The 13,730-nt window shown below is 39.5% G+C and overlaps 1 protein-coding gene across 1 annotated transcript in view; it reads right to left on the bottom strand.

Annotated features, from left to right (window-relative positions):
* diaph2 (diaphanous-related formin 2) overlaps positions 1-13,730 on the bottom strand; it is a 410,316-nt gene that overhangs the window by 74,255 nt on the left and 322,331 nt on the right.

The raw sequence follows: 13,730 nt of genomic DNA, 5'->3' as shown, positions 1-13,730 counted from the left end.
TTATTTTTATAGCTCTGGCCATAAGTTCCATTGAATACAATAACATTGTTCTTACAAGTAATTGAGAGTTAGTGAGAGTCCACAAAGCGTAATAGGATACAAAGCTTGCACAGCTATAATGTTGCTAATAATTCCTTGTTGTACGGGAAAACTGTGCGTTTGCACAAAGTCATTAAATATGTTACGTCAAAGTTGCCACCTGCCTTTTGTTTTCTCTTACAAAGAAGTTTGATCAACCTATGGGTTTGATTACAACCTGTGTGATCGACTGGCCATTTATGTTTCTTTTCCTGTTGGACCTATTTATTTAATTAAGAAATTGTAAATTGATAGTTAATTAAACTTTAATTAATAGTTATTTTAACGTTAACAAACAATTAAATGATTATTTATGTTTACTAATGTTATAATTTGTTATTTTATAATATGTTTAGTGTAATATAAAAAAAATAGTTTATAACTTTAGATAGATCCTTTGTCAATGGTTAATAATTGTTCTTTATAAATCTATTATTTTATTTTTATGGCTATTATTAAAGTTGCAACTAATGCTTAGAATAATAGATATTATAATAGTTATTTATTAATAAGTGGTTTATAAAGCATCAAGTAACATTAATTTGGCCCCATTAAATCTTTTTTAGTGATTTATAAATTATAATTTGTGCACTCATAATAGCTGTCTAAATAATGTTTATAGGTGTTTTACAAAGTATTTACCGTTAACAAGGTATTAGTCATCAGTTGCAACTTTATAATAACCATCCAAATATTGTTTATTAATGGTTTACAAACAATTTCTTAAAGCTTTACAACTCATTTGGTCAGACTATAAAACCCAAATTGCAACAATATGGTTTTTCAGTCAATATCTTTGTGTTTTTGACACTTCTGCACCCAATTTCCAAATTCAGTAAATTAATTGCATGCGTTGGTCAGTGGCTCCATGTCTCTAATTCTAAATGGCCTTATAGAGGCCTTTGCATGACCAGACATGAACATGAATGCTTTTATTGTCAGTGTGTGATCCGTGCAATGGATTTTGATGTATATTTAACTGATACTAAATACAATAAAGTAAAGCATGATTTAGCCTGTGCTTCTATATGTTATGCTTACATACTAAGGCAGCAGCCTTTTATTCACAGCATCACAGATACAGATATAGTGCTCATATGCAGTCGCCTTGGCAACATCAACAGGCTGGTGGTACAGCATGTGGCCTGTGATTGTCATGGCTAAACAGTTAAAGACATTGTTCTTGTGTTTTTCTACAATGCAATATATTAATGGTTTGTTTGTTTTTTCTGTTATCTTGGTAGATGTCCACGTTGAGGTCCAGGGATTTTTCTGTGTCCCTAGGCAAGTTATTACCTCACATTCTTTTTTCCAAGTGGATATATACAACACATTCATATGTGCCTGTATGTGTGTGATGTATTTGTGTTCATACTGTACATATTCTGACATGTAAGCGTGTATGTGTGGAAAGGCCTTTGTGTAGCTGACAGGGAATAGAAGCACTGACAGGGTAGGCTGGTTGGATTACCTCCCTGCAAGCTAGTAATGGCACCGTCCAGGTTAGCAGCAAGCCCACACACGGGCCCGATGGATGGACTCATCCTTCTGTCTTTCCTCTTCCCTGTCTCTATCTCCTTGTCTGCCCGGACCTTATTTATCCCCCTTGCTTCTGTCAGACTGCCTTTATCTCTTCTTTTGTCCTCCCCCTCACTGCACTTGGGTGTGAAAACTCAGGGGCTCGACAGATAGATGTAAAAGTAAAACTTTGCCAAAGAAATATATTTTCAACATCTAAACTCCTGACAGTGACGTACTGCCAAATTGCAGTTTTTGCAGTTGTATTCATTTGGTAAAGTCTGAAAAATTATGAATCTAAAGAAAAGATACATTTATATTAATATTATACTTATATTAATGTGTATGATTGTCATGAACCTCAGTGCTTCATCCAAAAATATTATTGCAGTCTGTTAAAAAATACCCTCTCTCAACAATGCCTAGTTGGTCAGAATGGAAAATTGACACCAAAGGATAAAATGAAAAAAAACATAAATATTTCTAATGTTCAACTGAAAACAAACATCAGCAACAGGTACTTGCAGTTGATTTATTTGCTATTCAAATACTTTTATCTAGACAGGGCGTTTTTATGGTTGTCTGATTTGATGTACCGAAGTTTTGTATTCTTATGTCTTTTATTTATTGTGTTTCACTTTATTGTGAAGCACTTTGTGATTTTTTATCTGTGAAAAAGGTGCTTTATAAATAAACTTTACTTACTAACTTACTTGCCAAAAAGCAAGCCAAGCATTAATGTTTCAGTTAAGCAGCAAAATACATGTTGATATTATTCTGGCATGAAAATAGCCTGACAAGCCAGAACCACATCAAGATGTTGGGTCTGGGAACTCACTATTGACAGGGCTCAATCCGACGGGCGGGATAAACGGTTGTCTTTCAAATTCCCTCTGCATGCAATAGGATAGCGCTACAACCAGGCAGAGCAACGAAGAAGGTAGCGGAGCTAGTTGATAGATTAAACTTTTGCCGTATCCGGTCGGCAAAACTCCGAACACATCTTCCTTTTTTAAGAATGATTTCTGTGCCGTTCTTTGTTCTTTTCTCAAAGAAAAGCTCAACTCCAAGTCTTTCAGAAGACCGCTGTTCCCAGCAGCAGCAGCCATAAGCCCGCCCACCGACTCTATACACGATTTGATTGGCCTGACCAGAATTTGGTTTTTCCAGCTCGCAAGTCAACGGAGAATGATAGTTAAATTTTTTTTCAGGAAGTGGTTACTTTTGGTGCTTGTTGTGGCTTGTGGCTTTCTTGTGTTTTTTTTTTCTCTCCACTCTCTCTCTCTAAGTCACACACGCACGCCCGCACGCCCGCACGCAAGCACGCACGCACGCACGCACGACGCACGCACGCACGCACGCACGCACGCACAATGGTAGATGTGTCCCGCTGGGCACTGGACTGAGGCTGACTAGGCTTTTGCTCCTTGTATTTCCACACAAAGTCATATTGATGGAGCCTGACGCAGACTATCCTGCAGCAACACAACCGGTATGCTAGAGCCTTCATCAAACACATATACAGACAAAGAATGAACAGGCAAGCGCTCACTCACTCACTCACTCACTCACCCACTCACTCACTCACTCACCCACTCACTCACTCACTCACTGCCATTTCCGTCCCCTACACAAAATGTAATTAATGTAATACTTAGTGTGCCGCTGCAGTGATCAGACTTTACCGTAACCTCTTAACCTTCATGTTCTCAGAATCTGAAATGTTCCCTTAAGTCCAATATGACCAATATATATTTGATAAGCGTGACCGATAACTGTGTACATGTAGCGCTCACTCACTCACTCACTCACTCACACTCTATCACACACACACACACACACATTCTTTGAAGGTCTCTCTGTCAGGTTGTCTGTTACTCTTTTCTTCCCTCAGTTTCTCACAGTCATTGGTAGTCTTTATTTTATTTTCTCTCCTTCGTCCACCACTGTCTCTTTCAAGCACATTCCCTTTATAATTCTTTCTACATGTCTCCCTTGATATTTTCCCCATTAAACTATCTCACTCAAACAAAAACTCACTTCTTTCTCTTTTAGTCAGAGTGAACTTTCAGAAGTATGCTGCCTGAGCTGTGTATGGTATTCACACCACTTGGGCTTGAAGCAGAGCATGGAGCAGAGGCGATGGGTCTCAAGGTAAAGCATCCTGCAGCCTTTGGTTGCCCCGGCCCTGTTTGTCAGTCTCTGCTCCTCTTCTTGCTGTCCTCAGAGAAGTGCTACCGCCTGCACTTCATCTAGAATGCATCTCAACCATACAAAGTAAGACTATTGCTCCAGGGCTGGACGGCTCAATGTTGCTAATGCGGATGCTACTAATGATACTGTATCTGTGGAGTGCTTACTAGATTTCTAATCTAATGGTCTATTGGTCAGATTAGAACACTTAATTTTATAGCTCTGTGCCTCATCTTTCTTGAATTTCTGCATAGCCTATGAATGACTGTTTTAAGAGTATTTCAATAACTGAAGCTGGCACAACTAGAGGATAAACAATTCTAGTTCAAAGAGGGCTCGTGGAATAGCAGCAAGTCACTAAACATAACACACTAAGGCTTGGCTTATACAACTCCAGTTTCTGACAGCGTCTTATCTGACAGTGTTGATTTACAAAGACAATGTCAGATGTAAAATGTGATCTTGATAATTCATGTTTTTATCATTCTCTCTCTCTTTCTCTCTCTCTCTTTCAAATCTCCTGTTGCTGCCAAAAGCCACCATGTCCTTGTAAAAATCTAGAATTACAGTATTTCTTTGTCCTGCCACAGTGTCCTCATTACTGTGTTTAATCAGTCACTTTTTATCTGTGTGCCTGACATGCCAGAAAGGGTACATTTAACATCAGTAAGCTGCGATTAAGGGCACTCATTTTTAACACCACAAAGTGACATCGAATCATATCCAAGTCAGACTTAGCCTAAATGTAAAAAAAGCTTTTTGGAGCAAGACTACATTCAATTTTGTGATAAAAACCCATATAAAGAGAAGGACTACATCTATGTATAAGCCAAAACAAAGTTAAAACAGTTTTCACAATGGCCACCTACGAGGATGGAAATAAATTACCTGGTTTGTTTACCTGTGTGCATGAGAGAGTTATTAAAGTGCTGCATAAAACCCTACAGTGGGGGCCCAAAAAGCCTCCTTAATAAATCTCCTGTAACCTAGTTGCATTAATGTTTATTTAATGCTTTTCCTATGTGCTTGCTGGCCCCTCCATCCAAGGACCCACACTAAGCCTGCTTTTCTCCAAAACCCCACCATCCCTGCTCCCTTTATCCCCATACCTACTGCCAACAGTCCCTGTGGGCCAAATTACACCAAAGCTGCCCACTGACTGGACACAACCCATCATGTTGAGAGCGAGAGCAGGATGAGAGAGGGATGAAGGAATGTAGTGCAGATGGAGGGCACAAAGTGAGAGAGACAGAGAATACAGACTATAAGATGTAAAAAGTATTTCTAGCTTCTCAAATCTGTGAATGAATGCAAAAGCTCTGATCTTAGTTTTTTATACTGTAATACTCCTAAAAGTCATTTTCTTTGCCTCCTGCTTTTTTATTTAAAAAGTTAAATATTTTACTAGCATCACTTTTTCCACTTCATACTGAAAGAGTGAAAAAGAATAATTGAGAGAAAGGCAAATCTGTGTTAATACTGTTTTGTTAGGTTTACAAAAGATTTTTCCCCATTAGCCAAAAACTGACATAATAGAATTCCTCTCCAAAGTGTAAGTCAGGTTCCTAAGTGAGGAGGACAGGATCATTCTGTTGTGTGTGGTAATACAAGCAGAGGTAGGTCCGTAGGGCGAGCAGGAAATAGGCTGACAGTGTTCTGAGTTGGACCACGGCACAGACACCGGGGCTCTCAGAGGGAATTAGCAGAGCAGCCAGTTCCGGAAAATTGGGATGTGACCTGGTGCTGAGGTGGATGGAGGGAGGAGGAGGGAAGCGTGTGAGATGAGGGAGGGTATAGTGAAGAGAGGGAGGGCAGGGAGGAGAAAGGATTTGCAAATATTTAAAAGAGGCAGATACTGTATGTTTAATGGTGTAGATCACAGTGACATATCTGAACGTACTGAATAAAATATTGGTGTGAGAGCAATAATAAATGTCCATAAATCTCATTAAACAACACATACAGATGTGCTGATCTTTTATTGAATACACTACACCAACTCAGTCCAAGGCAATTACAAGTTCTGAGTCAAACAAAAGTCTACAACCATGTGAGCAGACAGTTCTAACCAAATGACAGGTGCTTTCCCTCAGTTATAGTTAGCCAGTGTGGTGCTTTGAGCTAGAGCTGGGCAATATGGAAAAAAATCAAACATCACGGATTCTTTGATCAAATACATCAATATTGCGGCGATATTGTAGGGTTGACTATTGGTGCATTCATAAAATGTTAACACAAGAGTTTTGATAAATACTCACCGATAATGTGGAAACAATGACTGAGTGAGTAAAAGCTAATAATAAAACAGCTAGTAGTCTGGTAAGTTCAGAAAATGACATCACTTTACTGTAATGCAGCCTTTAAAACCAGGAAAAGACAACACTCACCAAAAATCCAAAATTTAAGACGATATCTAGCCTCATATATCGATGTTGATAAAATATCGATATACAGCCCAGTCCTACTTTGAGCTAAATGCTAATGCTCACAATGTAAATGTTAACATGCTTATGTTTAGCAAATAATGCCTACCATGTTCCCCATCTTATTTTGCATGCTAACATTAACTAACGTGCAAATTAGAAGATAAATCCCTAAAGTTATTACAATTCATCATCTGGGGATAATGAATGGCTGTGCCAATTATCAAGGCAATCCTTCCAAAAGTTATCGAGACATTTCACTCCAAACCAAAATTGTCAACCTCACTGTGCCGCTAAAAGAAAATTCAGGAAATCACCAGTCATTATCTAAACACCATCTGGGAACCATGAATGTTTCAAGCACATTTTGTATTAATCCATTCAGTAGGTGTTGTTTTAATGCGAAAACTCCCGGTGGTGCTACATGAAAAGTCAGGGGCTCACAATATTTAATTGTTATAGCCTAATTAAATCTGTGGGAAAAAAGAATGTCTGAACCAAATTTCCCTGCTATCCATCCAATATTTGGTGACATATTTCACTCTGGTTAAAAGTGGTGGACAGACTGACTGACAGACCAAAAGACCACCAGCCAACATGTTTTCTAGTGTCTTTGAACAATACAGTCAACCTTCACTTGCTAATTGATTATACACCACTCTGGATAAAAAATGACTTTCAACTTAAAGAACAAGAGAAATGTGTTTTAGGCCTCTACAATCTCAGCTCATGTGAAATGGGAGTCTGAGAGGCCAAGAATAAAGAATTCAAGTCAGGTTCATTTCACATGGTGGAAATAATTAAATCTCAATGCCTTAGTGTAACAATACTCCCTGAAAATTGCTGGACTTTGTCCAAAGTAATCAAAACAACATCTTGGATTAAAATCAACTGTGTGCCATCAAGAGCTCTATCCTGTTTATCCGTCTTTGTCACTGCACACATGCAGACACACATACACACACACACACACACACATACACACACACAAACTGCACCCCACCCTTTCTGTCTCTCTGTTGGATTACAGAAGGTGCCAACAGGGTGGTGATTACTTCGATGCCATCTCCCTCCCCTTCACAAAATGTAATTAATGTAATACTTAGTGTGCCGCTTCAGTGATCAGACTTTACCGTAACCTTTTAACCTTCATGTTCTCAGAATCTCAGATGCTTCCTTAAGTCCAATGTGACCAATATATATATATATATATATATATATGATACATTTTTTATTATTTTTATATTTTTGAACACACAACATACAGAACATACAAATACAATCGAACAGGAACCAAAACCCTCCCCCCCCGACCCTCTGCGGTCTTGAGGAAAACAAAACAAACCAAAATACAAGAAAACAAAAATCACACCTTGCCTAGTCACTCTCCTCTAATTCTTGTGGTGTTGATGTCATTAGGACTGATACTTTTTCCATAGGTCTATAGTTGTTAACTTGGCTTTATTAATCTTTGCTGTAGAGAGCTCAAGCGCCAACCACTGTTTTATACAAAGCGAGTGGGGGGGAGCCAGCGCTATAATTTTCTTGGTCGCGGGTGATCCAGCTAGCCAAATTCTCTTCTGTCTCCCAAGTAGGTGTTATTTATAGCCAGGACACACCAACCAGACGGCCGACCATTGACAGAAAAGCATGTCAAAATGATCAGTCTCCCCATGTTGGTCCAAAAAGTGCCACAGAACACACCAACAAGATGAGACGTAATACGACTCCATAACAGCAGGTGGCGCTAATCCGTATTGTTGCCCAAGAAATAAAAACCGGCAGCTGATTGGATGAAAACGTCACATGGGTTTGTTTTCTCCGGAAATTCAAAGCCAGACTGTCATGGTGGCCGTTCAGAATACGATCTCATATTGTACTAAAATAGTTCACTGAAACATGTTTCTGAAAACATTTTAAGAGAGAAATAGGCCGTGCAGTTGCTGAATCTGTCTTCATTTCAGATCAACAAAGGTCAGTTTAAAAGATTTTCGTCAGATTTTGAGAGACTCTAGTCACACTCATTCCGCTCGCCATTTCCGGGTGAGTCCCGACTGCCCTGCCTCCGACTGAACACGTCAGGTCGGCCAAAATGAATGGGACACACCGAACAGATTCGAGTCACTGACCTCGCCAGACTGTCCAACGGCCGATTTTCGGCCCGGTGTGTCCACAGCTTTAGAGTCGTCATTAAGTAACAAAACAATCGGGTCAGTAGGAATTCGACATCTTATCACATCAGATATTATTGATGTTGTTTTATTCCAAAACTCATGCACTTGTTCACACTCCCAGACCATGTTCAGGTTGGCAGAACATGCAATAGGGAGTAGGAATGGCTTTAGAGACGCATCTCTTCTGAGGGGTCCAATATGTGCTATGGCATATGACCAATATATAATTGTGGGCAGTGGTGGCCTAAAGGTTAGAGAAGCGAGCTTGTGACAGTGAGGTCGTTGGTTCAATCCCCAGACCGACAGGATAAAATCTGGGTGGGGAAAGTGAAAGAGCAGTACTTGTCCCTCCCTCATTATCACCACTGAGGTGCCCTTGGGCAAGGCCCTTGAGCAGAGCTCTATATATGTGTGTATATATATACACATAATATGTAGTGTACAGTAGTGTATACGAAATACATTGATAGTGCATACATATATATTGGATATATATATCAGTGGATTACTTTGACACAGGGTTCATTAACATTCCTCTCTCTATGCTTCTCCCCTACAGCTTCTACTTCCTTTTTCTCTTGTAATTAAAAGCCAGATCTGATGTCAATTTTTACTGTCAATTTATTCTGCCCGTCTGCCCCTGAAATATTTATACCTGTAGTGAGGAAGGTTGTTTCTGCTTAAGCATTCAAAGCTCTTCACCAGAGTACCCAGCTGGTGTTGGAACAACTCAATAAGGGGCAGACTGGTGAGTGTAATGACTACATCTGATAAAGGAAAAAAGACTATATAAATTAGATATGAGGGGATTAGGTCCATGGGAATGACCTGTTGAATCATGGATAGGCTATTAAAAAGGGAAGAGGTAGCATAGAAAAATTTGAAAAATAATTTGGTGTCAACTAATATAATGGTGTCGGTGAGTGAGTGTGTGTGAACACAACACAGTCCCATTACAATTATTGGAAAACACACACACCCGCACATACAATTTTATCTTTGATGACCTTTTATGGTGTTGTCATCCTTTTATCATCATCCAAAGCAATCTCATGTCACATCAATGCCCCGGGCCTGTGCCTCTCAGTGTAATTTTCACAGAGTGGAAACATGACAATGCTAATCCACTGTGTTTACAATGTTCATACTTGTCAAACTGTAAAAGGTCAAGTCTCTCGCTTCCCAGACGCTGATCTAATCGGTAAACATCTATCCCTACCTCGACAGTACAATGGCTCGCCAGATGCCCCTTGAAGAGAGAAGTATGTGCAAGAACACAGACGTCACACATGCCTTTTAATAGACACAGGTACGCTTGTTAACAATATTACACAGCTGAACATCATTATTTATTATTCAGAAAAACACCCATGACTAATCTTTCAGATGCCAGTGATACCCAGTGCACCGACATTCATTGATTTGGTCATTAATAACTCCAACCACCACCTTCCCTCAGCACAAAGCTGGTAGAATCTGGTACAAAAATGAATACAATATTTTTCTCTCATAATTACACATGCTTTCTGTTTCATTATCCAATGTTTAGATGCATTTAGTGCACACCTTTGAAAACTGAAATAGCTAACACTATTGCTCTATCCACACAGCTACCTATAGTGCCAAACGCAATTGCTGCCATTTGTGCTGCCTTGTGTCTCATTTAGTTTGTCCCACTTTCTGACCTTGCTCGCCTTCTTTCTACATAATGTATAAACTAACACACTATGCTTCTAACTTCCTACTGGGGAGGAAAACCAGCTCCATTTCCTTGCAGTTTGATCAATTTAAAAGACTTGTCTGACTTTGCTTCTGAGGGAGTACAAAGAATGTGTGGGACGCACAGTATAGATTTGTTTTCTTGCACATGCCATGTCTATGTAGTTCTATGCGACAATGACAGTGATGAATCACAATTGCTGGTCTGCACTTTTTGTTTTGTGCTCTATCTCTTCGTTTAACAGTCTTTATCTAGCTCTAACAAGCATTTTGCAAACCTACTCTCACACAGAGATGCACACTCATTGTCCAGCCAGTTTTCACCAGATCATGACTAATGTAGGTTTTAATTTTTGAGCTAGTACAGCTAAAGATTGACAGGAAAGGGGCGGAAGAGAGAAAGGGGACAGCATGGTAGCAAACGGTCGTGGATCGGCGCTACCAGGTGAGGTACTGGGGCGCCTCGGTGTATTACATTTTTTACATTTCTTCTTTCTGTTGAGACGTTAATGTTGATACTGTTGAACCTCATGTACGATCTTGTGTTCATCATCAGTTGGGACAATAGTTATCCAGTGTTACAATATCTATTTGAGTTTCTATCAATTGTCTGATCAGACTGTATAGTTTGAGTTCAAGCCAAGTCTTGTGTGCAGGGCATGATGAGCACGGGAGGCCTTTCACAATGTAAAACACAACACAAAAACATGTCGCCAACCTACTGCTGTGTTTTTAAATACATACATCTCTGGAGCTGCTGTGTCTCCAGTCACTCACTAATATGCAGCTACTCTTGCCTATATTTTCACGAGTCATTAAAATGTGATAAAGCAGACACATTACACAAAAAACAATAAACGCAAAACGATGCAAGTAAATGACAAAGAAAAAGCAAAGTATCACTTATACTTCTCTGTGACTGACAAATGCAAATTGCTGGAATTATCATGATGTGTTAAACTCTTTCTATACAATCTGAATCTGATACGCCAAGCCGCAATAAAAATAATGTAGGGAAGTATTTGAAAAGTGCCATTTGATCAAGGTTTGCTCACATCATCATTTAGATTACATCTTCTTTGTGTGATAAGGGTGCAAAAAGATGAAAATGGGACTTCTTAGGTGGCTACTTAATGCATGAGTTCTGAACAGACCAGTAATCAAACCAGGCAGTGCAGTTTGCAAATGGACATCATGTTGGGCTGCCTTTGATGTGTGCCTCTAGACTGCAGGGGAGCGTTTTAAATGTCAATGGAATCTCCTGCCTTCATGCTGGAATGTTTCAACCTTCCGTGCTGCACAATGAACAGAACATGGACTATAGTTGAATTATGTTAATGACATTGATATGCTGTAAATAACTCAACGATAACATCAAGCGTTGTGCTGTTCTCATATGGGAATGGGGGCAAGGATTAGCTACTGGATATGGAGAACATTATTTCCACAATCCACAACAAAGGCGTATGTATTCAAATCAATTAGATATGTGAGTGTGTGTGAGAAAGGGAGAAATCTGACACCTAGCAAGGTCAACATCACCATGTGGTTTATCCACAAATCATTTAACTGCTCAAGTAAAATGAAAATCAATGTCTAAATTGTTTCACTTATTTATTCAAAATATGATAATCAACTTTTTCATCAAAGGTAAGGCCGTTTGGGGCAACAGCTTGTACTGTTGTTGATACTTATAACTTTCATGGCCTAAACTGTAGCAATGAAGATGGTTTAAGTAAGCACGCTTCAGTGCCAAAAGGTTGAGAGTGAAATGGATTTGGAGTGCAACTAGTCAACAATTGGTCAAGTTTTTAATTTGTTTGTAGATAAAGAAAGAATGGTGGCAAGAGTGATAAAGGACAAGAGAGAGAGAGAGAGAGAGAGAGAGAGAGAGAGAGAGAGAGAGAGAGACTGTATATTGATCAGATTCCTTCAGTACGACCACTGGCCCAGCAGCTAGCGGGACAGAGTACAGCTCCATTCAATAGCCTTATCATTACCACAGCACAAACTCATTCAGCAGGTCAGCCTATTTGGCCCTGGTTCAGTGTGTGTGTGTGTGTGTGTGTGTGTGTGTGTGTGTGTGTGTGTGTGTGTGCGTGCAGAGGGAAAAAGGAAAAGGGGGTAAATTTTGATTCTTTAAGCCAATGAATCTCATTATATGACCTCTTACAGCACAGGACACAGGACACTTTCAGCCTAATGAAGTGTCCTAAGAGAAGAGTTAGAAGTAAAAAGAAGATGCTATCCACTAAAGAGTGTTGCAAAGCACAGGTAAAGTTATTGGTCGACAATACCACCTGCAAAGTCAGGAGAAAGTGGATGTTACTAAACAAAGTTTGCCTTGTAAATCTAAACTATGGCCTAAAAAAACTGAAACTGTTCATAAGACAACACAATCGCAATAGGTACTGGCAATAGGTAGTGCTCTTTGATTGACATGCTGTAAATTATGCCCAATATTCAGAACTGGGAGATGGGCATGAAAAACAACATGGGAGAAATTCAAACAATCAGTGCTGAAGCATTACGCTAAAATTGAATTGCTTTAAATACAAAATGACAACCTACTCCTTTATTAGATTACAGTCAGACATGAGTGGCAGAAGTGGCTGTCAAAGACGGGGAGCTAGAGAAGGAGAGATGCAGACCAGGGAGAAAGGAATAATGGAGTTGTCTCCATTGGCAACGCAGAGGCACAGAGGCTATTTTTAGCAAATTAATTTAAGGCTCTAAATAATTAACTGATAATTATCTGGCAATCAAGAGTAAGATAAAATGATCTCCCCAAGAGTTCTTTTGTCATGTGGCTCAGCAGGCAGCCAGAGGAGCTTTGTGTGACTCGCCAGTCAAAAAACTGCTGGGTGTCATGGTGCAGACAGAGGAAAATAAAAAGAAATGACAGGGGGAATACAGTAAGATGTACTCGCTAGAAGGCAAGTGGATTTGCCAATGAATAGTGCCTAATAAATGACAGGAATCTGGCACGTACAATCTATTTGTTTGTGGAATAATAGATGTGTAGCAGTTGTCTTCCATGTGTTTGTCATTCATGTTTATGTAAACACATACATAGAAATATAAACAGCCACAGAAGGAGTGACACACAAATTCTTGAGACATCACAAACTGCAACGATACAACATAGAGCACTTCTCAATCTTCATAAATATGTATCATGTTATGAAGATTTTCTCTGAAAGTGTGACTAAGCTTAAATGGAGAGTGGTGATGTAAAAGGTTCAATAGTTTTGGTTGTATTATGCTTCCAAGTTAGGTTATCTCCACACCTGACCCTGACAAATTCCTTGTAAAGAGAGAAGAAGAGGGGGGAGAGAGCAGTGACAAGCAGTTGATGAAGTGCATCTGGCTGTATGTGTGTGTGTCCTCCAACCTGTACAAATAAAACTACTTCCATTGCCAGTTCAACTCCTTTTTACAGAGTATCTCTTCTCCCTTCTTGTCTTCATCTCTCTCTTTTACTTCTGCTCTCTCTGTCCCATTACTTCCTCAGTCCTCCCGGAACTGACCAGCATATAACTGGCTGTCAAACAAATCTGTCAATCCATCTTTCTCACCTATGTTTTTTTAGCAGCTTCCTTAACTTTTCCCTCCATGGTATGTA

This window comes from Perca flavescens, chromosome 10 (assembly GCF_004354835.1).
Source record: "Perca flavescens isolate YP-PL-M2 chromosome 10, PFLA_1.0, whole genome shotgun sequence".
Taxonomy (NCBI): domain Eukaryota; kingdom Metazoa; phylum Chordata; class Actinopteri; order Perciformes; family Percidae; genus Perca; species Perca flavescens.
This window is presented reverse-complemented; position numbering and strand designations above follow the sequence as displayed.